General features: G+C 46.5%; 1 protein-coding gene across 3 annotated transcripts in view; it reads right to left on the bottom strand.

The window, feature by feature from the left end:
* Positions 1-20,063, bottom strand: part of PKNOX2 (PBX/knotted 1 homeobox 2) — an 87,716-nt gene extending 67,653 nt beyond the window's left edge. For all 3 annotated transcript variants that reach the window (XM_066203626.1, XM_066203625.1, XM_066203627.1), the window contains exon 1: positions 19,990-20,063. The gene's annotated coding sequence lies outside the window, so the exon portion shown is untranslated. The remainder of the gene's footprint in view (positions 1-19,989) is intronic.
* Positions 20,064-23,922: the final 3,859 nt, after the last annotated feature.

Genomic DNA, 23,922 nt, shown 5'->3' with positions numbered 1-23,922 from the left:
GGCGAGCGCTCGGCATGGAGGAGTGGGGGGAAAGTGGAGAAAACTTTGGTTTTTTACTCAAAAAAAGCAGCAGGGAAAAGACTTTCCCCCACCTCTACGCAGCTATCAGGAGGAAAAGCGTGGCTGGGATGGGAGATGCTGGCCACAGGGATGCTCGTGACGCTCCTCCATCACCTGTTCCAGGCTGGAATTAAAGCCCAAAAAACCAAAAAAGCTCAAAAGTGAGCTGGTTTTGCTGACAGGACGTCATCGAGGAGCATCACTGGGTAACAGGAATTTGTCCTCATTGAGGGGGAGAGGGAGGTTTAACACGGAAAATGCAATTAATTTTTGCAAAATCTGTATTATTCACATTAAATTTGAGACCAGAAAGCATTAAGGACGTGGATTTGGGGGGAAAGGGTTCAATCATACTCAAAACCCAAACACAAGCAGCTGTTGTTCCTTCTTTGCTCCTAAAATCCTTTCTGTTTCTACCAAATAATCCCTGACCCCTGCAAAACCACCCACACTCTGTTCCCATCCTTATCCCAACCCAATGCTGCTTTAGCAGCTCCTCCAAAACAGTTTGCAGGGAAAAAAAAAAAAGCCCTTAAAACTGGGGGTTTGCACCCAAAAAAGCCATTGAAGGAATGGCTGGCAGAAAAAAGGTCTTTCAAGCAGGGAATTGTACCCCAAAAAGTCCTTAAAATAGGGGCTTGCACCCAAAAATGTACTTTTAGCAGGGGTTTTCAGCAAAAAAAAATAGTCCTTAAAGCAGAACTTGGCAGAAATAAAGTCCTTCACACAGGGGGTTGAACCTGTTGTCCAAAAGGGGTTTGTACCCAAAAAACTCCTCCCTCAAAAAAGGGTTTGCACCAGAAAAGCACCCTTAAAACAGAGGGGTTGACTCAAAAACAGTCCTTGCATCATAAAATGTCCTTGCAATGGGTGTCTGCACCAAAAGAAGCCTCTCAAACAGCAGCTTTGCATCAAAAATCACTTTGAACAAGGGTTTATAGTCAAAAAGGACTTTCAGCCAGGTGTCTGCACCTAAAAAAGGTCTCAGACCAGGTGATTTCACACCAAAATCTTCCCCAGGACCTCTCTCCTCTGCAATATCTGCTCCAAAATCCAGCTCCTGGCAGCATTCCGAAGGGCTGGAACAGATCCCTATCCCATCACAGCAAGGGCTTTCCCAAATCCTGAAAAAATACTGCAAGGGGAATTCTATTTCTCCTTATAATTTCTGCTCTGCTCAGACTCTCTGCAGTCCTGCTGGGGCAGGTGAGAAAAGCCAACAATGCCGGGAGCAATCCCAAGCCCTGTCCAGGATTGCCCCAGAGATAAAATACCCACCAAAAAAATAAGAAAATAGGCCCCCAAATTCATAAAATATCCTCCCCAAGGACAAAAAAAACCCCCAAAATTTAATAAAATACTTCCAAATGAATTCAAAATTAAAATTAAAATATACCCTAAATAAATTATAAAATATGGAAAAAAGAAAATGCTCCAAATAAATAACAAAATACCCCCCCCAAATTACTAAAATGCTCAAAATAAGTAACAAAATATTCCCAAAATAATAAAAATACCCCAAATAAATAACAAAATACCCCCCCAAAATAATAACAGGCCCAAATTAAATTATAAAATAAGCCTAAGTAAATAACAAAACCCCCCAAAATAAATAACAAACTACATCTCAAAAATAATAAAATACTCCCCCAAATAATAAAATACATGGAATAATTAATAAAACATCCCCCCAAATGATCAAACAGGCCAAATCTCGGCCCCAGCCCTCTGGAGCAAAGGCGACTTTCATTTAAAAACCACACACGTTTTTTTCCTTGCCACTTCCCAACTCCGTTAAGATCATTATCACAGAATGGGAGCGGAGATAAACCATTTTTATTTTCTTTTCTTCTCCTTCTAGTGGGATTTTTTAGCAGAGCATCCCCCACTCCCAGCTCTCATGGAAGTCAGCTCATGTTGGGAGTTAATGTTTCGTTAATACATGGGGTTTTTTTGTTAATTTATTTCACTTTATTTTACTTTTCCATATTTCTCCTCAGCCACCAATTATTTTGCTCCCAAAGGGATTGTTACAATTCTCCCAGTGACTTTTTTTAGCCTTGGTGCTTTCCACAAGCCACAGGTGACGCTCATGCCACAATAACGCGTTATTAAATAATATTAAATTATTTAAAATTATGTAAAATTATTTAAAGTACATTAAATGCTATTGAATAGTGTAACATATTACTAGATCTTATTAAATATTCTGCAAAGCCACACACACAAATATTTAGGAGCTGTGAAATGCCTCCACCACCGGGCTGGGATGCTCCAGTGGGTACCAGCAGGCTGAACCCTGTTGGGAAGACAGCGGGCAAAGCTCTGGAAAATTGGGGGGAAATTGGGGGGTTTTGGAGCTTTTTTTGACCACCGCTGGTGGACGAGAGGGAGTTGTGGAGCGTGGGGAGGGAAAGAGGGAGACGGAGTTGTGCAAGGAAGCGTGCAAGGAGTGAGCAGGGAGCGAGCAGGCGATGCCTTGAAGTTTTAGCTTTTATATTTTTCAGATCCTGCAGTGCATTAGTAACTCCGAACTCCACACGGAGCGTCCGTGAGCTCTCAGCACACTCTGGGCGGATGAAACAATCCTTCCAGGCTGAGAACCAAGGTCAGCATCACAGCCTCAGGCCACGAAAAGTATAAGCCAAAGTGAATTGGGGAGGAGCAAACTGAGGGTAAATTACTTCATCACCTGAAGCTGTAATTAGAGGATTAACCCCTGATATGCAAATGAACCAAACTTATAATTGTGTGAAAAACTCGTGCCCATGGTCCGCGCTGGGTGCAGCCTCTGGAGGCTCTGACTGCCCAGGGTGGAGCTGTTGAAGGCCTTTAACAAACACCCACTTCGTTCTCTAACCCTGTCTGCCCTCTGCTCTAGGCGGCCACTCCGAGGCACCACACGGAGTGAGCAAAGAGTGAGTACAGAGTGAGCAGGGAGTGTGCAAGGGCGTGCACGTGGGAGCTGGGAGCATGCTCCACCTTCCCACTCACTAAAAGCCCATTAGATTTCCTAAAGTTCACTTGTTTCTCTCTCGATAATAAAAAAATAACTTAATAATACCTTATATTTAAACATACAGTTATAAATATTACATATAACTGTGGATCTATACTATACTACATGTATCATATATTACCTATATGTTTAACTATATGTTATAAATAGTATATAGAATTAATACAGTTCATTTTTATACATACACGCTGTATGTTATCTATATTATTTATTATATAAAACAAATACAGAGATAACACAGTTTATCCTATTTGTAATAATACTGCATAACATATAATAGAGATATTCTATATTCCATAGAGTGTATATTTTGTATTTTATCTTTTATAGTCTATATTATCTATTACAGTCACTCCCATACATATTCATTATATTCTAAAGCTACATTGGATATTTTATATATATAATAATCTACAATATCTCATATATTTATTATATATCACAGATATTATAGACTACATTGTATATCATATCTCATAAGTATACAAATATATGCATGATATGTAATGTATGGAAAACCCATGGTTGAGCCCCTATTTTATATAAAATACATGTATTTTAGGTCCCAACCCACAGCTCAGCCCCTGAAGACACGCTGAAATAAATAAAAATCCAAAACCTGAAGGATCACTTCCCATTGGGGAGAAATGTGGAATGTAACACCTGAGATGGAACACATCTCCATTCTGGATCTCAAGTGAGATATACTGAGAAAGAACAGGATTTGAGGTCTTTGGGAATATCTCATTTACAAGGATCTATTCTAGTCCATTCTATTCCATTTAATCCAAAGTGAATTTGCTCAGAGATTCCCATGGAGGCCGGCGGAAATAGGAATCTTTAGGTGAAAAACCAACACCTTGACACAGAAATGCACAACTTGGGAGTGAACGGGTCTTTCCAGGACTGGCAAGAATTTCCTTCTTGAATTTCCTGAATTCATTTTCCCGAATTTCCCGGTTCTGCAGGATTCTCCTGTCCTGGCATTGTGGCTCTTTGGAGAAAATCCGATTTTATTCTTCAACAATTTTTGCTGCAACACCACAAAACACCAAGGATGATTTTAGGGCTACTTTTGAGCCTCAAAACCCCACTCTGCCTCTCCCTGACCAACCAATCCCAGGTAATCCAAGCCCCTCTGGAATTTGGTGCTTTGCACCAGAAATCCATCTGTTTTTTGATGCACGAGCATCCCAATGCGTGACCACAAAGGGGTTGCAGGGAGCAACTCCTCTAAATTTTGGCGGGGGGGTGGAAAAGCGTTTTCAGGGCTGCAGGAATTAATTAATTTGCCAAAGGAGTGTTTGCATCCCACATTCCCAGTGGGAAATTTTCAGTAGCCAAGTGGAAAGGTTTATTTAGCCGGGAGCGGCGCTGGCTTCACAAACATTTCCCCTTATCCAGCAGGGAGAACCTCACCAACCGAAAGGAGATTTAATTAGCGAAAATCTCGTTAGGCAAACGAAATTATCCGTAAGACAATCCTGCTCTGGACAGGGGGGTGATTAACCGGAGCCATTAATCGGGGAGCGGTGCTCCAACAGGCTCCAGGATGGAGGGGGGCTGAGGGAGGACACCACACCCCCACCCCCTCTCCGCCTGCCGAAAAGCCCTTGAGCATCTCATCAGCTCACCTTGATTGCATCATGCAAATTGCAATTAGCTTTTCGTTTCATCATCCCAGAAAACAGGAAAAAAAAAAAACAAACCACAGAAAAAACAAACCCACATTTTGGAGGTGCGGGCGCAGCAAGCCCCAAAATTTGGGAGGGATCAGAGTGGCACCCAACAAATGATGTGGCTGCATGCCACCGCTGAGCACTGAGAGATGCTAATGCCATTTCTGAAGTTATTTTAGGATATTTTGTTATTATTTCCAGCTCTCGCGGGAGGGTTTTTCACCCTAAAGCTGCGGGTCTTTCCACACTGGTCCCTAATGAGCACTGCGGCCTCCACGTGCCACAACACCAAGGGCATTGCTCAGGCAGCTCAGAACTGCAGGGAAACCTAAAAGAGCTGCAAACACAAGCTGGGCTACTTCAGAATTCACCAGGACTGCACCCGGGAGGTGATGACACGGCCAGAGGGGCGGGAAGGGACCCGCTGTTCTTTTAACCTCCTGTTTTAGCAGGATATCACAGAGCCCCCTGTAAAAATCATCAACCCAGGGCAAGAGAAGCCTTCCCTTTGCCAGGAAATCCTGCAGGATGTCTTTAAAAATGGGGGGAGAAAACCCCAAAAAAACCTCACAAAATTGGTGCCCAGAGAACACTCATGGACTTTATAATTATATTTGTATCTCTCTTGCTCAAGAGGAATCCCTAGGGACCTCACCCCAGGAGCAGCCTCCAGCTGCAAGTTTGAGCATTTAGGGTTTTAGCAATCCCTAAAACGATGATTCCCACCCCCATCAGTTCCCACGCCTGGAGGAAGGACTCAATATTGCCACCACCACGTAAAAAACTGGGAAATTCGGGAGGCTTTTTAGATGCAGGGTGAAGATGAGCTCACTGAAAACCACCCAGGGATGCATCAGGTTCCAGGTGGAGCGAGATGATGGAACAGGGTGATGATGGAATGACCCAGCTGATGTCACCCAGAGCAGCAGATAATTGAGAAATACCAATTAATTCCCACTGGCAGGGCCCAGAATATATATTCCCCATGTAATGCATTCCCAAATATGTTCTTCCACTATATTCTCCAATATACCGTATTTATATTCATACAGATGTATAAAACATTGTATTTCCCAATATATATACGCAGGGAATATTACCTAATTCTCTTCAATATATACAATATTTCCCAATATTTTCTATTCCTAAATATATTCCCCAACATTATGTATTTTATATTACCCTATAAATAAACAAAAATATATACACACACACACAAATATATATAGACACTATATTATTTGCACTGCCCTTAACTTAAAATTGATTCAGAGGCTGCAATTAACACAATTATTTGAGCAATTAACACAATTCCTTGAATTGTATTTTGAAAAATCCATCGATTTTTCTACATCTTGGGCTCAACTTACTGTTGTCCAACCTCTGCCACAAACTTGTTACGAGTTTTGAGCAAAATCCACCTAATTTTTGTCAGGCAAAAGGGGGTTTTCCTTTAAAGATCCTCACCAGATCTCACTCTCGGGACGCAAAAGAAAAAAATTGAGAAATGTGGTTTTATTTAAAATCTGGTTTCATCTGAAGGTCAGATTTTACTGAAAAGCCCTGTTTTTAAGGAAAACTATTGATGGGCACCAGGCTTGGACGGGAACTACAGACCTTGGGCATCAGATGTGCTAAAATCCATTTTGGGATGAGATGGGAGTGACCAGCCTGGCAGAGCAGGATGTTTGACACTTGCGGAGTTCTGGGGAATTTCCTTGTGGATGAGTTTTGGGGAATTTCCATGCTAAAAGTGAGACCAGGTCTGGAATTTGGGCGCTCTGTAAGGACTTTTGGTGCGTGGGTGCACTGCTGGGAGGCTTCAATTCAGGTGCCCTGTGAGCACCTTTGCTAATTAGGGAGCCTGGCTGGAGTCTTTAATTTGGGTGCCCAGCAAGCACCCTTGATGACTGGGGTACCAACTCGGGCTTTGTTAATTAGGGTGCCAGGATCTTTGCTAATTAGGGTGCTCAGCGAGGAGCTTTGCAGATTTGGGCACTCCGACGAGGTCATTAATTTGGGCACCCTGCAAGGACCTTGGCTCATCCACACACCCTGAGAGGTCATTCGGGTCCCATGCCACCACCTCTGCCCATGCAGATGCCACACCAGGCTCTCTGTTAATTAGAAGACCCCGTAATGACCTTTCCTGATTTGGGTGCCTGCTCGGCATCTTTATTTTTTGTGCCCTACCAGCGTCTTTGCTCATTAGGGTGCCCTGTAAGGGTCTGTGCCAATCAGGGACAGATTGCCACCTCGGGTGCCTGGTGAAGTCCTTCCCCAGGTGCCCTGAAGGGCTCTCAGGTGCCTCGTGGCCCCTTTGCTCTCCAGGTCATGATTCCAGGTCACCAGCAGGTGACACAAAGAGACAGGACAGAGGTGACACCGCTGCTGCCTCGCTCCGGGACGCTCCGTGGGCAAGCCCAGGACGTGGCTGCATCCATCCCTCAGCTCCAGGAATGGCTTTGCATCCCAAAATCCTGCCTGGAGCAGGTGATCCACATCCCTGCAGGGTACAGGGCAGCTGGTGGGATGCCTCAGTGGCATCGGAGCATCCCAAAACCCCATCTGCAACCCCCCACGCCGCATTAATGGCTCGTGTTTTGCTAATTGTACAAACCTAATGGGGGAAGGAGCTGGCGGGGGGAAAAAAAAAAAAAAGGGTAATGGCCATCAGGCCAGCAATAAACCAAAATTAATGGGCTGTGGGAAGAAATCATGTCCACTTATTCCCAGCTTTGGAACTCTAATAGAATCTTGGAACACCGGGGGGGGGTTGCTGTGTCCCGAGGTCACTCCCGGACCTGCAGGACAGTTTGGGGAGAGGAAAGAGCAGGAGCATCTTCCCAGTGCCCGGGATGCTGCAGGCAGCAGGGGAAGGCAGAGATGGAGAGGAAAGCTGCTGAAACACACCGTGATGGGCTCTGCCTTCAGCTGCGGGGATAGCTGCTTTTTATCCCCTTTTAATTTTTTTTTTCAATTTTCCTTTTTCTTCTTTTCTTTTTTTCCAATTTTCTCTTTCAATAGTTTTCTATTTTATTTTTTCCAATTTGATTTTCTTTTACCCATCTTCCTTCTTCTTTTAATTTTCTTTTTCTGTTATTTCCCCCCATTTTCCCCTTTTGTTTTAATCCTTTTTTTTTCCAATTTTGCTTTATTGTTTCTTTTTAACCGATTTTTTTCATTTTCCCTTTTCTTTTTATTTTTTCCTTTTTCCTACTTTTTTTTTAACCAAGTTTCTTTTTTCTTTTTACTTCTATTTTCTTTTTTCTCCCTTTTTTTTTGCTTTTCATTACCTTTCTTCCTTCTTTACTTCCTTTTTTTAAACCAATTTTCTTTTTTTTCTTTTTTTTCTTTTTTCTTTTTTTTTTTTATTTTCCCATAGAAAAAGGAAAACAATTTCCACATCACAAAGCAGGGGAAAACCCACCCAAACCTCTAACCCAGCAAGACAGGGATGATGGTGTGGGACACCACCCAGGGATTCCCAATCCCTATTTTCACTCTCTCCCATCCAACTTTTTCCCCAGCTTGCTTCACCCCAGTAGAAATTTAATTACTTTGTGATTTTTGCTTGCACTGGAACAAAAATCCAGTGCAGAAATATCCCTGCTCCTAAAGGGATGGAGATAAGACTCATCCCAAATTTTCCCTTTTCCTAAATTTGGCAAACAGCGAACGTGAAACCATTACAATTTTTTTTTTAATAAAATTTTAAAAAAAGGCAACAAAAAAAACTCTTGCCCATAAATCTGGGTAGGAGTAAAGGTCTTTATTCCAGGAAAACTGGGATTAAAAGTGGATGTGAAGTATTTCTGCGAGGTTGTGCAAATACAGATGCGAGTGAACGTCACCAACACTTGGAAAAATTCAAACTATCTGTGTTCTCCAATCAAACTGCTCCACCCAGGAGCCAAAAAATTCCAGTAAAATCCCAATAAAACCCAGTGGCTTGTATTAAAACCCCAACTCATACTGGGAGTGAGAGGAGAGCTGCTCTGCCAGCATCCCACAGCCAGGCTCCACTCCCAGCTCCTCTTTGGGATGGCTCCTCCAAGAACCCCAAACCCCTCTGGAGAAGGCTGGAGAGCTTCTTCCCTATGGGAAAAACCTAAATTTTTCTCCTGAAAATGCCAAGGGGGAATACTTATTTTAAAAATGCTCCTGTGGTTGAGGAGCCACTCAGGGCTGGGGAGGATGGGAATGATGGATTATCCCAGGCTGGACCAGGAATACTCTAGTTCTCTGTGAGCAAGGATACAGGGATCACCCCTGACTGGATCTGGGATGCTCATGGATGCTCCAGCTCCCTGTGAGCAAGGACACAGGGATCACCCCAGGCTGGACCAGGGATGCTCCAGCTCCCTGTAAGCAAGGATACAGGGATCATCCCAAGCTGGACCAGGGATGCTCCAGCTCCCTGTAAGCAAGGATACAGGGATCATCCCAAGCTGGACCAGGGATGCTCCAGCTCCCTGTGAGCAAGGACACAGGGATCATCCCAGGCTGGACCAGGGATGCTCCAGCTCCATGTGAGCAAGGACACAGGGATCGTCCCAGGCTGGACCAGGGATGCTCCAGCTCCATGTGAGCAAGGACACAGGGATCATCCCAGGCTGGACCAGGGATGCTCCAGCTCCATGTGAGCAAGGACACAGGGATCGTCCCAGGCTGGACCAGGGATGCTCCAGCTCCATGTGAGCAAGGACACAGGGATCATCCCAAGCTGGACCAGGGATGCTCCAGCTCCCCGCACTCAGGGAGAAAATCAGGCACCCCAATATGGATCCACCCAATTCCCGGATTTTCCCCGCAAGGGTTCAGGCTGCTCATGTGGAAAACTAAACCAGGGCTACAGGCACGAGCTGTTTGGATGCCCTGAGAGCAAAAGGAGGAGCGAGCTCATGTAAATAAAGCCGGGATGTCACCGAGGGAGGCGCTGGCCCGGCCGTGCCCCGAGGCTGCCGGGGCTCGGGTTGCAGGATCCACCGAGGGATTGCAGCTATTTTAGGATGGGGGTATCATTTCACCAACAATTCCCCTCAGTTTCATGTGACACGGGCCCAGCATCCCTAAAATAAACGGGGACTACACCCCGTCTTAAAGGGAATGGAAATAGAAATGTTAAACGTTATAACAGACACCCAAATCGTCGGTGTTGATGATTTGCTTTATTTTATTTCTAGGAAGGAGAATGAATGCACACCGGGGGTGAAAAGCACTTTGGATTTCGGCAAATATTTGGAAATCTTGTTAATTAATGGTGCGGTGGACACAGAGATGCAGCTGAGATCCAGAGCTTGGGATCACAGAGGGATTTGCTGGATGTTTATATTGTATTTGAGGAGTTTTCCCAGGGACATTAAAAATAAATAAATAAAAACTTTGCACTTGGTCCTGCCCAGTGACATGCTCAGGGTTCCTTACCCAGAGCAGCAGAAAGATGTGATGCTCCATGGGACAAAACAGCAAAAATTTGGAAGAAAAATTGTTATTCACTGATTTTTTCCCCCTACTGTGCAAGGAGTCGAATGGGGATTTTTGCTGTTTGGGGCCAAAAATCTCTGATTTAGGACAATCCCCATTCTCGCAGCCACGTCACTGCTTAATTTCATTGTACATTAAAAGAACTTTATATTATATACATATAAAATATGCATGTATTATATTTTAGATATTTTATATACTATATATCATAGTATATCTTATATATATTATTGTATTGATTGTATTCATTATTATATCTGTTGCATATGTTATATACATTGCATATTCTATATATTCTATGTTCTTTGTTACATATTCTGGGTTATATATTATACTATACTACATTATAAAAGTCGGCTAACATATCCCAATCTCTTCATTGAAAACTATCACTTATCAGCTGGAAAAATCATCTGCATCTCCTGTGGAAGATCAACACCACTTCTGGCAGCTAAAACTCACTCAGCAGCAAGTCTCAAATTTCTTTTAGACTCCATTGCTGCAGCTTTAGGGAACCCATCTCCGTGTTATTCCCCTTCCTCGCTTGCAAGTGGAATGTAAAGTTTGAAATTCGGGTTGTAACCAAAAAAAACCAGCACAGGGACAAGGAACTTTCCAGGAAACTGAAAATCCACCAAGCTCATGCGCTCAAACACTGGCAGAAGGCGCACCAGGAGTGTGTGCACGTGTATCCGAGCGCTGTTTTTCCCTGGAAATCACCGTTGGAATGTTTAGTTTGCATGAGAGAAGTTATTTTCCTCTAGGAACACGTGAACAGGTTGAGCACCAGCTGCACTTTGCTACGGGGGACAAGGTTTTCCTCTCCCAAAACTGCCCAGCACTCACGCTGCTCTCTTGCATAATAATTCCCACTTATCAATTGATTGATAATTGTCTATTATAAATCAAGCAATAGCTTTATTATAAATCAATAACTTTCTGTTAAAACCTGATCAATCCATTACTTTCTACTATAAATCCACCAATAATTTTCTAGTGTAAAACAGCCCATAATTTTTTACTATTAATCAACCCACGGTTTTCTATTACGAGTCAATCAACAATTTCCCATTATAACTCAATCAACCCACGACTTTCTACCCCAAACCGGCCAATAAATTTTTATTACAAGCAAACCAACTCAGGACTTTCTACTGCAAGTTGATCCATCGATAACTTCCCATTAGAACCCAATCAACCTTTGGCTTTCGAGCATAAATCAATCAATCCATCGGGTTTCATTCCGAGCCAATTTGAATTCAATTGAAATTAACGAGATGCCGGCTCAGTTGCCGGCCCCCGGGCACCCCCCCAGCAGGTATTTATAGCCAGGGTGTCTCATCCCCACTGCCCTCAGCCCCGGCCATTAATTAAATTAGCACAAAGAGGGGCTTGTTGAGCACTCCAGCCTCCCGAAGTGGAGCCGGAGAAGAGGAAACAAAGGGGGGAATTCTGTCTGCCCGGCTCAGGGGGGCTGCAGCGGGGCATGGGGTGCCCCCCACCCCACAACAGCGATGCCACGGGATGGGGGAGCAGCCCCCCATGGGATGGATGGGCTGGGCTGGAGCAGCTGGGTGATGGGAATCTCGCCAAGGGAATTCAATCCCACCTTTGCCGCGGCTCTCTGCCCATCACTTTCCCAGATTTACACCCAAACCAGAGGCTGGAACGTCAATTCAGCCACTTCCCAATCCTTGAGCCCTTCCCAGCTTATCCCAGCCCTGCTGCACTGAGCCCCTCTGCAAGCACAATTAACTCAGGGCGAAAACGCTCCCAGTAATTCCTGCAGGGATAACAGCACCGGGAATTTCTCTGGCTTTTCCCCTGTTGAGCCAAATCCCTGTATAAATGGTTGCAGGGAAAATAACCACCCCCCCCCCCCACGATGTCTCTACCTTGAGATAACCTTGGCCACTTGCCAGGTACTCAGCTATTAAAGATGCTACTAAACCGCTTTATTTAGTGGTTTTAGCATAAATATTCTCACCAGGACCTTCAGCTCCACTGTTTGGGGCGTTAAATTTAAAAGGGAAGGAAGAGAGAGAAAAAAAAAAAAAAACCTTTTGGAGGTTGTTTAGGCAAGGAGGAATGATTTAGCACGGTACAGGGTGGGATTAAGATGGCAAAGGTCACGCTGAAAAGGAGGAAAAGCTCCCCAACAGCAAGAGGTGGCTCGTGGCATGAGGAGAAAACACTGAAATGCTCAAAAAGAGTGAAAAGCAACTTGATAAAAAGTGACGGTTGAGACAGTGGGATTTTTAGGGGGGGCAGGGAAAACAGGTTTGTACGGGGGAAAATAGTGGGAATGGGGAACATGCCCATGAGGGTTCCTGGTCTGGGGGAGTCACAGCCAGGAGCTGGAGGAGCAGCACTAGAAATGGACAAGTGTTGGTAAAAAGGCATCAGAACCCCTAGAATTGCACAAGTAGCCCCAAATGGGGATAAGCACCCCCAGAATTGTAGCAGCATTGCTAAAATCAGCTGAGCAACACTAAAAACAGGTAAGTATCCCTGAAACTGCATCAGTACCCCTAAAGCTGGACCAGCATTCCTAAAACTGCACCACCATCCCTAAAACTGCACCAGCATCCCTAAAATTGCAGCAGCATCATTAAAATTAGATCAGCATCGCTGAAGGTAGATGAGCATCCCTAAAACTCCAGCAGCATCCCTAAAACTGAAGGGGCATCACTAAAACTGCACCTATGAAAACTGCCCTGGCATTCCTAAAACTGGCACCAGCATCCCTGAAGCTGGATAAGGATCTAAAAATAAAAAAAAATCAAAATCTAAAAATCACACCAGCATCACCTTATAGGAAAATAACCCATCGATACCATTTAGGATTTAATTCATGTTATTAGCTTTAATTATTTGCTATTTGTTTTTATTGGTTATGGACTATGTATTACTATTTATTTTTTATTGTCCATCTTTTTTAGGATAGTTAAGTTTGTTCTTTACCATCCCGCTGAAAAAGTGCCCCACTTCATTATTTTTGTTTTAGAGCAATTAATTAATTGCCGGAGTTACGAGACGTTGGATCTGGCAGCAAGATATAAAGAAACCAATTTCTGCACATAAATGCATTAAAAGATCTTTGCAGGCATTTGATAGAAATGGGATTTTCTTGGATTGAGATAAAAATTAATATGAATTTATTTCTTTCCTTTTTAACTGCTCCAGCAAAGTTCACCTCCTCAGAATCCAGGTTTTGGGGGCTTTTTTTGGATAATTCTATCAAAATCAGGTGAGCCAGTAGGGTGAGCAAGGTCAGGAAGGGGATGCAGGACGGTCTGGAGAAGAGACCTCCACCCTCCATGCCTGAGCCAATTATTTATAATTATTTGTTATGAGCTGATGAAGGGGATAATAAAATACAAGACCTGGAGAGGGCTCAGCTCACACATCGGGAGCCCTCCCCTTGGAAAGAGGCAGCAGGAAGACAGTGGAAATAGGGTAAAAATAAAAAAATATGGGAAAAAAAGGAGGAAAATCAAGCAGGCAAAAGACTTTTTCTTCTGGGATAGCATCAAAATCTCCATCCAGGCTCCCAGGTCGGCATCAGCACCGGCAACAGGCAGCGGCACTCGGATGGAGAAATTAGCAGCTTGGAACAATAAATTCCCTTTTAAATTTATTGCTCAGGAGCATTAAAAATGTCTAAAGTGGTTTACATCCACCAGCGCCGTGGGAATTCGCCCAGGGATCGGGGAGCTGGTAATTGCTATTCTCAAACTTGCCTTGGAAGCTTCAAGTAGTGTTTAAAAAAAAAAAAAAAAACAAAACACCATTTGAAGGGCTTTATAAAGCCATAAAGTGCCCTCGACGTACCTGGGAGTGATGGAGCTGGGAGAGGCTGGTCCTGCCTCCACCAAATAATCCTGGGAATTACACACTGCTGATCTGGTCATGGGAAAGGAAACTGCTACAGTTCAATATTGGAATTTTTTTTTTTCCATTATTTGGCCAAGTTTTGCCTCGCTGCTGGGTTGAGGGCAGAGCAGGTGGCATTGGGGGGAACATCAGAGAGTCTGGGCTGGGGAATGTTGGGTTTGATGCTTGGACAGGGCTGTGCTGCCAAAAATGACGGGCAAAAAGGGGGAACAAAGAGGGGGGAAAAAGGCAAAATAGTATAGGAAAAGAAAAGAAGAGAAGAGAAGAGAAGAGAAGAGAAGAGAAGAGAAGAGAAGAGAAGAGAAGAGAAGAGAAGAGAAGAGAAGAGAAGAGAAGAGAAGAGAAGAGAAGAGAAGAGAAGAGAAAGAGAAGAGAAAGAAAAGAAAAGAAAAGAAAAGAAAAGAAAAGAAAAGAAAAGAAAAGAAAAGAAAAGAAAAGAAAAGAAAAGAAAAGAAAAGAAAAGAAAAGAAAAGAAAAGAAAAGAAAAGAAAATTGAAAAGAAAATTGAAAAGAAAATTGAAAAGGAGAAAAAATAGGAGTGAGAAAGACAGAGGAGAAAAGGGAAAAAAGTTCCCCCTTTTTTAAGGGGGAAATAAAAGGAGGGGAAAAAAAAGAAAGGAAAACAAAGAAAAAAGGTGAAGAGAAAAGATTTTAAAAAAGGAAAAGAAGGAACATCAAGGGGAAAATAAAACAGAAAAAGGAAAAGATTTTAAAAGAAGGAAAAATGAAAAAGAAATAAAGGAGGAAATGAAAAAGGAAATATGGAAAAAGGAAAAGAAGGGAAAAAAGAAAAGACAGGGATAAGAGGACAAAGGAAAATAGTAAAAAAAATGAAGGAGAAAAGGTGGAAGGGGGGGGGGGAAGGAGAAAAGGGGGGGGAAGGAGGAAAATTAGGGGAAAGAGGAGGCGGGGAAAGGAGGGGAAAAGGAAAACAAAATCAGCTTTTCCTGACATGGAAAAAAATTCCAAGGGGTTCAAGCTCCAAGCCAAGGCTGCAGGAGCTCCCAGGTCCTGGGGAGGCTGAGGCTGCTCCCGCTCCCCTCCGGCCTGACGGGATCTTCCCACTCAAACCCCACTCCCAAACACATCTCCAAAAAAACACGAAATGGGGGAAGAAATAAAAGAGAAGCTTCCCATAACTGCTCCAAAACTGGGATTATTTTTAATTGGCTTTCTGAGATTTCTGGCAGGGGTCCAGGCAGCCGGCACAGCCAGGGAAGGGAAAACCTGGCCAGGAACTGTGGGTTCAGTAATAACATTTTTCATAGTTTTTGTAACACCTTGTTAAAGCCAAAAGCTCCGGATTGAACATTCACGGGGAATTTTTTTTTTCCCCTCGACACAAGTTGGGTTTCACTTTCTCCTCCACCTGCACCAAAATAATCTGGTTTTTGGGGGAGCATCAGTGGTGCTGCATACCTAAACCTGAGGGTTTATGGCCTTTTGGTGAGATGTTTGGGACTGTATGGGAGGGATGGGACAGGTGGCACGGGATGCTGAAAGGTGGGGGAAGCATGGCCTGGAAAATGAAAGTCAAGGTAAAAAAAAAAAATCAGTGATAAAGCAGAAAAAATGAAATAAAATTTAAAAAAAAAAAAAAAAAGAGAAAAAATAAAACAAGAATAAAAAGAAAACTAAGTCAGATAATCTAAAATTTAAAAATAAAAAAATAATATTAAAAAAAGAAATTAAAGATAAATTAAAATAAATAGAAGGAAGTAATAATTAACAATTCTTAAAAACTGTAGACATGGTGCTTTGGGAAGTGGTTTGGTGGCGGATTTCACAGCTGGACCCGATGGTCTTGAAGGCCTTTTGCAACTCAACTATTTACCAGACACCAGTTAACCAGAGCTGGGAGTACCCAGGGCTTGTGCTCCTGCTTGGAAGAGGAAAAGCCAAAAAAAAGAGGATACAATCAAGCAGTTGGGAAGCGCTGAGGCCAAATTCCCGTCTTATTTATACAGCTGCAAACCACAGCTGGGCAAAGGCAGCCTCATCCCACTGGGACCAGGGCTCCATCCCACCAGGATCCTGGTTCCAGCCCATCCCGTCGGGGTTTGCCCACGGGGATCACCTGGAGCACCACCTCAGTCCTTGCAAGGCTGGAGGCAGAGATAAACCCGAGTTTAAATTTAATTGAGGATTAATTCCCAGCCTTCCGGATTATTATTTGGAGCCGGCATCTTAATGATCTGACTAATGATGCTGGGAATTAATTTATTTTTGGGCTAATTAGAGGGCATTTGTTAACACCCTCTTTGGTGGGGGCGAAAATTATTTGGGAATCAAGTTATTCGACGGTGCATGGGATATTAAATGCAACTGGGAATTGTCTGGATCCAGTAAATTATCCCACTAACACCCCAAAAAAGCAGCTGTCCACATGCTGGAGTGAAGTAAGGATGGGGAATAACTGGGGATGGGATGCTGGGATGCAGCAGCAGCACCCATGACCTAAAATAAAGATGTTCCTGATGCTCCATCCGGCTTCCCCAGCAGGACTGCAGGTGTCAAACCTCCCCAAATTCATCCCAAATTGTGGCAAAAGTTTCCTCCTGACTTTAGGAAGTGTGGGCTGCTGCTCCTTGCATCCCTCAGCTGTCCCATCCCAACACTCTGACTCATTTCACTGATTCCTTCAAGCCGCAGCAGCTCCCAGGAAAATAAATTGTGCCAAACTGGGGTGTCCCAGCATCCCGGGTTCATTTTCTCCACGTCTTCAGGAAACATCCCAAGAATCCATCCCACAAACCCAAGCAGGATCTGGATGGTACCCAGAGGTGCAGTCCAGCCCCTGCATCCCTGAGGATGAGGATGGATGGGTCAAGGATGCTCTTCCCAGCGGGACCAAGCCAATATTTAAGTTTTGTGGGAGGACAAAAAAAACCTCTGTTATCCCTCAGAGATTCAGAGATGCTGTCCATCAACTTGGTAAAAAGACAAGAAGTCATTCAGAAGTTCACCGGAAAAGCCAAAATCACCCGAAATCCAAAGCTGCCCCATGAGGGTCTTGTTTTATCCTTGAGTTGGGAAAGCAGTTATTCCTGATGTGCCAGAGGGGTAAAACACTCTTCTCCCAATACAACTTCATGCATTTAATCCAAAAGAGATTTCCTTTAAAAAAAAAAAACCCTTAGGAAAAAAAGATGAGATTTCCTTAAAAAAAAAGATGACTTCCTTTAAAAAAAAACACTATTTCCTAAAAAAAAAGTTTCACTTAAGAAAGGAGTAACTTTTTTAAATAGGCAATTTCCTTAAAGAAAGGGAGATTTCCATAAAAAATGAGATTTCCTTTATTTCCCCCTCCCAAAAAAGATGGAGGGAAAATGGAATATGTTCCTGCAAGCTCAGTGGGGAAGCTCAGCATCACTTTTCTCCCTGTTTTTTCCCTCGCCCCACGATATCAGGGAGTGTTTAATGTTATTTATAAATAAATATCTAATATTATAAAGATCTCAGGTTAAAATCAAGGGGCTTTATGGGCTGGCTTTGGGGAGCAAGGGCTGCAAAGTGCCTTAAAAAGCCCAATTTTGGGATGCTAAGGAACACGGCATCTCCTTCTCTTCCTGACACCACCAGTTCCCCTATTAACCTCTCCTGTAATTAGCCTCAAGCAATTAACTTTTGCTCCTAACGAAGGAATCTCAGTGCAGGGAGTTAAATAAAATAGGAGGGAGGAGGGGGGGGGGGAAAATAAGGGGGAATCCTGATCTCATCATCTGCCTGCTCCGTATAGCTTAAACCCAGAACGAGGTGCTATTTTTTTCACCTAAATCTCCCAAAACCCAATTGATTCGCCCAAACTCCTCTCCCCATCCACATCAAGCTGGAAAGAGCTTCCAAAACATCGGACCCCAAAGGTTTTGGGGTGTTATTTTTTTTTTTTTTCAGGGAGCTTTTCCACAGTGGGATGATGCCAGCCACACCGAGTCAGCACTTTTGGAGGCATGAATGTCCAAAAGTTTCATCCAAGCCAGGTCCACTGAGCTACACACTGCTTTTCCCCCACTCCAACCCCAAAACCTTGCAGGATTTGAAGGCAAAATAAGTTGAAAAAAGCCAAATTAAGCCATTTCCTCTCCTATTTTCTGCTTCTCCCCGGCAGACAGCTGTCCCGCATCCCAGCCAAAAATAATCCATCCCCCCCCTTTCCTCAATCTAATCTCCCCGGCTGGGAGTTTGAAAATATCCTGCCGGGTTTAGGGTTTCCCGTTACCCGGTGGGCGGCGAGATAGTGGGAAAAAAAGATCCTTGGGAGTGAGAAAAACCGGGAAGAGCCCAAACAAAGAGCCGGAGCCCAAGTTGAGCTTGGACACCTGGCGAGGACTGGGATGAAGTGGAAGGGACACCCCAAACCCTCGGCGAAACTTCCCGAGTTGCACAATGCCGCCGGCGGAGCCACCCTCCCGCAGACGGAAATGCAACAAAAAAATTAGAGGATAAATTTCAAATTATTATTATTATTATTATTAAGAAGAAGAAGAAGCCCTCCCTGCATTGCTGCAGAGCCACTAAAAGGGATTTCTGGAGTATTCATCCAACCCTGTGGGATGGAGCGGGAGCTGCCAAGGGGGTCCCGTGGAGTGTTGCGGGGGCAAGGGGGTGCCCGGGGGGAAAGGAGGTGCTCCAGGAGAAGGCGGCACACGGGGGATATCGGGGCGCACCGAGGGTTTGTCCCGGGAGAGGCGGCGGGATGCGGCGTTCCTGCCAGGGCCACGCTCGGGCACTGGCGGCCAGCCCGCAGGAGGCCCTGCGAGGTGGCATCGCTGTCCCCCCGGCCCCGGTGGGTGCCCCGGGGCTACCGGGAGGGCACCCCGAGCTTTGCAAAGCCGGGATGCTGCAGATAAAGCGGCCCCCACCACCCCCCGCTGCAGCAGCCCCCCCAGCCCAGGCTGCACGGGGGGCAACTTCCCGGCCACCGACCGCCCTGAGCTGCGGGGGCTCCAGCCCTCCCCGGGGGTCGTGACTGCGACCCCTCCTCGGAGGAGCTGTGGCCGGCTGAGGGGGGCTGGCATCCCTGGGAGAGGGCTGCAAACAGCCTGGGGGGGATGGCAAGTGGTCGGGGGGGGGGGGCTGCAGCCCCCAGGGAGGGCACCGCGAGCGGCCGGGGGGGCTGGAGCAGCCCCGCGGTGCGGGCATCGCAAGCGCTCGGGGGTCCGCAGGCGGCCCGCGGTCACCGCAGCGAGCACGGGGGGCTGCGACCCCCGGAGGCGGCTCTGCAAGGGGAGGGGAGGGGGGTCTGGAACCGGCCGGGGGTCGCAACCCGCCTGGAAGCACGGCAAGCGGGCTGCAAGCGGCGGGAGGAGGCTGCGAGCTGCCGCGGGGTACGACCCCCCGAAAAGCCCCGAGACCCTCCCGGGGGCTCCGCAGCCGGGCAGCGGCGGCCGCAACTTGTCAGGGGGGGCCGCAACCTTTTCGGGGGCTCCGTGAGCGGTCGGGGGGTGCGCAACCCGCAGTCCCTGGACACCCCCCCGGGATCGCTGCAGCCGGCCGGGGGATGGGGAGGAGGGGGTGCACCCCGCCCCGATGGCGGCATCCCCCCAAAATTATCGCGCCCGGCCGAGGGGGTCACGGCGGAGAACCGCAGCGGCACAGCCGGCCGGAGGTCAGCCCGCGGGGGGAACCGGACACCGGGGACGGACACCCGCGCTGCCCCGGCCCCGCAGCGCCGGGGAGACGGCGGGAACGGCAAGTTACTTCCCACACCGGAGGGGATGGGGGGTGGGGGGGGGGGGTGTCCCCGCCGTCGCCGCACGTGCCCCGCCGCCCGCGCCGCTTTGTCCGCCGGGCTCCGCGGCTCCGCCCGCCCCCGCGCGGCGGCCCCGCCGTGAGTGACAGCCCTACCTGCCCGCCAATCTTCATCACACCGACACCGGCCTGACAGCGCGGCCGCCGCTCGCCGCCCGCCCGCCCGCCCGGCCCCGCCGCGCCGCCGCCGACAGGCCCCGCCCACCGCCCGCAGCGACACGCCCCCCACGCCGAGCCACGCCCCCAATGGGCCCTTCCCGCCTCGGGGACACGCCCCCGGACACGCCCCCTCGCCGCTCCCCTCAGCGCCCCCTGCTGGCCGGCGCCGCGCCCCCGGCCTGCGCCCCCCGCCCCAAACGGAGCCGCCCCCCCGGACCACCCGGACCCCCCCGACCCCCCGGACCCCCCGGACCCCTCCGGACCCCCCGGACCCCCCGGACCCCTCCGGACCCCCCGGACCCCTCCGGACCCCCCCGGACCACCCGGACCCCCCCGGATCCCCCTGGACCCCCCCGGACCCTCCGCCCCCCCCGGATCCCCCCGGACCCCCCTGGTGTCCCCAGGACAGCGCTCAGACCCTCCCCCGGTCACCCCTGCCCCTGCTCCCCTCAGCCAGACTCCCCGCACCACATCTGCCTCCCCAGCAGCATCCGTCCCCCACTTTATTTCCCGAATATACAGCCCCGCACACATATTACCCCCCAACACGTGTTGCCCCTCCAGCAGCATCTGCTTCCCTGCGGATTTCCGCTCACCCCCCCACCCCGGAATGCTTTTGCCATCCCAGACAGATTCAGAGCCCGCCTCGGTGGCCTTGGGCTCCCCTGACTCCAGCCCGGACTCCCTCGGGGTCTCCCCTCCATCAACCCCCCGGGGGGTTTGACCAAACCCGTCCACCCCCTAGCACAACCTTGATATTTAGGGTACCAGTGAAATCCCACCCCAAACCCCTCCTGTGGTATTATCCCAGGCAAAATACTCCTATTTTGGAAATATCTATTCGTTATGGTTAATTGGGGGAGGGGGTCTTCTGACCAAGCTCCTCATACCCAAATTTTGGTCCATATGAGACGCCAACTGCCCTTCTCTGTCCCAAAGACCTGAAGTTGAGGTTTTCCTGGAATCACATTCATTGGGAGCACTGCGTCCTACAGCCAAATTTTCCCACATTTTGGTGCAAAAGCCACAGATTTTTCTGGATCTGTCTGGCCATAGTTTTTTTCTCCCAATTTTCCATCCCCTTCCCTAATGAAAAATGCCATCAAGAATGGCTTTAATGAGAAGCAAGCACTGAATTTCTGCCCATTTCCTAAAGATACTGGGTGGGGGACAGAGTCACTCAAAAGAGCCCCAGAATTCCTTTGGAATAGGTTAAGGTTGACAGATTAAGGAATAGGTTAAGGTTAACAGATTAAGGAATAGGTTAAAACTGATTCCAAAGAGTTTCAGAGGAGTGCACGAGCCAGGGCCACTAAATGGTGTGTAAGGGATGGCCATGGGGTCAAGAATGCAATGGGAAAGGTGGATAAACAAATTAAATTTAAGGCCAGGAACCCAAAACACTTTAATTTTTCCTCCTCGGTTTTCCAGAACAAATGGCCTCCTGAAAACTCAGCATTCCTGAATCCCTCCTTCTAGTTTCTCCCGAAAATAAGTCCATCCAGAAAATATTTGCTCCACTGTTTGTACTTCCTACTTGGGAGCAGGCTCTAACACACACTGATGTCCTTTGGGTTGGCCAATGGAGAGCGAGGGAAAATAGATGGCTCCCGCTTGGAATCCATCAATAAAATAACAGAGAGATGCAGTGGGTGGTTGGGATGAATCCCATCCACCCCCCTCCAAAAAAAAAAAAAAAAAAAAAAAAAATCACTGCATTGCATCACTGAGAAAACCAGCAGGAACTCAGAGCATCCCCCCAAGTCCTTTGGAGATGTTGGAATGATTTATAGGAATTTCTTGCCTTGTAAATCAGCCAGCGGGACATTTTTCCCCTCCCTTATTACTATTCCACAGAAGCGAGCAAAGATGAGGAGCCATAAAGCTGTCGCCGGTTGTTTCAACCAGCTGGGGATGCCAGACAGAAAATATTTCGGGTTTTTGCAGAAGCTGGAGAATTGGAAAGGAAGAGAGAAGGGGAGGCAGATGGAAAAGCCATCACCGTGATATCAAAGGACCACTGGATCATCCACACTTGGCGTCTCATCTTTCTCGCATCTCATCTTGGAAAACAGGGATGTAAAAGAGCAGGCACATGTGGGGCATATTTTAAGCTACATCATTGCCAAAAATATCCAAGAGCTCAAAATTTTAGGGTTCTCGTGGTACAGGGATATTTCTTATGGAGCCAGCAGCAAGAATCTCCTCACATTTGCTCCTCAAGCATCCCAAGTTCATTCCTCAATCATCCCACATTTAATCCTTGAATATCCCGCATTCACTCCTTGGGCATCCCTCATTTATCATCCCCAATTTGTTACCAATCACCAAAGCAATTCCTCCACTGGTTTTGGAATCTCACTTTTAAACTCCAGGGAAAGTATCCAGGCCCAGATTTTTCCTTCACAAAGGCAAAAGCTGCTTCTTCCCTGGAGAGTTTTTCCCAGAGGTTAATTATCATCAATTATCATCCCTGGTAAAAAAAAAAAATACATTTCCCTGTTGTATTGGCCACTTCATCACTCAGCCATGGGAGCTTGTTGGAGATTTTTTTGGTGATAAATTAAAATTCTCTCACACTCAATCTCATAATTCTTTTCAAAAAAAAATAGATAAAAGCATCTTTCTGCTGCAACAGGTCATTACTGAGTGATTTTTTTTTTTTTTTGGTCAGGTCTCATCCTACAAACCCTGAGCCTCCAGATCTCCAGGAGCAGGGATGCCTGGCTGCCTCCCTACTGAGAAGAGTTTGGGTACCAACACACTTCTTCCCACCCAGGGCTGCAGCTGGAAGGGTGGTCCAAACCCAAAAACCAGGAAACCCTCCTTCGGAGACCTTTTTCCATCCCTATTCCAATCCAGATTGCTGGAAAACCTCCCTGAAATTAAATGCCCTCCACTCAATATTCCCCCACATTCTGGGGGTCGTGCCATTTCCATGCCCCAGACTGGAGCATGGGCACCTCAGGGAGATGTTTTTGCACGTGTGGAGTCAGTGTTGTAAATATATAATTGCCACAAACTCACTGGCACTTCTTCCAGAGGACAGGGACGGGTCCCTTCCAAAAGAGACGAGTACTCAGAGCAGGTTTGATGAAATATTAAACATTTGGCAAGAGCAGCGACATACATAACCAGCAATATTTACATTTTTACATAACGGGCTTCAGGAGAAAACAAATTACATAAAATATAGAGGTTTAGTCTCCATCATTTCACTGCTCCTCCATAAATAATTCAATTCTCTTTCCAAGATTGTATTATTGCTCGTGTCAGATTTCTCTAAGAAAAACTGTGACGGGATTCTCCGCGAGATGCATAAGAGCAAAACCCAGTAAATCATTCAATGATAGATATTAAAAACAAGACAGGGTTTTGGGACATTTCCTTGAGGCTGAGCCTGGCTTAAGCACTGCAGCAGGTTGGAAAGGTACAATGTCCCTTCCAAATTGCTTACAGGGAGGGTGTCCAACCCGTCAGGAGTTAAAAGATGCTACAAAGGAATCCCTAAAGACAATTTAGGACTTGTTTCAGGCAGGGTGTTTCTCCAAACTGTCCCACCAGCCCTTCATCCCTCTGGCTCGGACACTACATTTGGATCTGTATCCAAATCACTCATTAAAATTTGTGCTGGATTTTTAGGAGATGTTTAAGGACAGGAATATTTCCCTACACCTTTCCAAACTCTCTCCAGTAATGACTTTTAAGAAGTGAGGAGAAAATTCAACATCAACCAATTCAGCCTTAAAAGCAACGTAGGGACCATCCACACAGAGAGTCGTCTGTCCAAACCCAACAATGCTTGGGCCAAATGTGGGATGAAATTAAAGGATTCCCTAAATTTCAACTGTTTAGCTCATGGAAGATTTC

This window comes from Chamaea fasciata, unplaced genomic scaffold (assembly GCF_029207755.1).
Source record: "Chamaea fasciata isolate MVZ Bird 193981 ecotype frontalis unplaced genomic scaffold, bChaFas1.0.hap1 SCAF_24, whole genome shotgun sequence".
NCBI lineage: Eukaryota > Metazoa > Chordata > Aves > Passeriformes > Sylviidae > Chamaea > Chamaea fasciata.
Note: the sequence above shows the minus strand (reverse complement) of the source record. Positions and strands in the feature narration are given on the sequence as shown.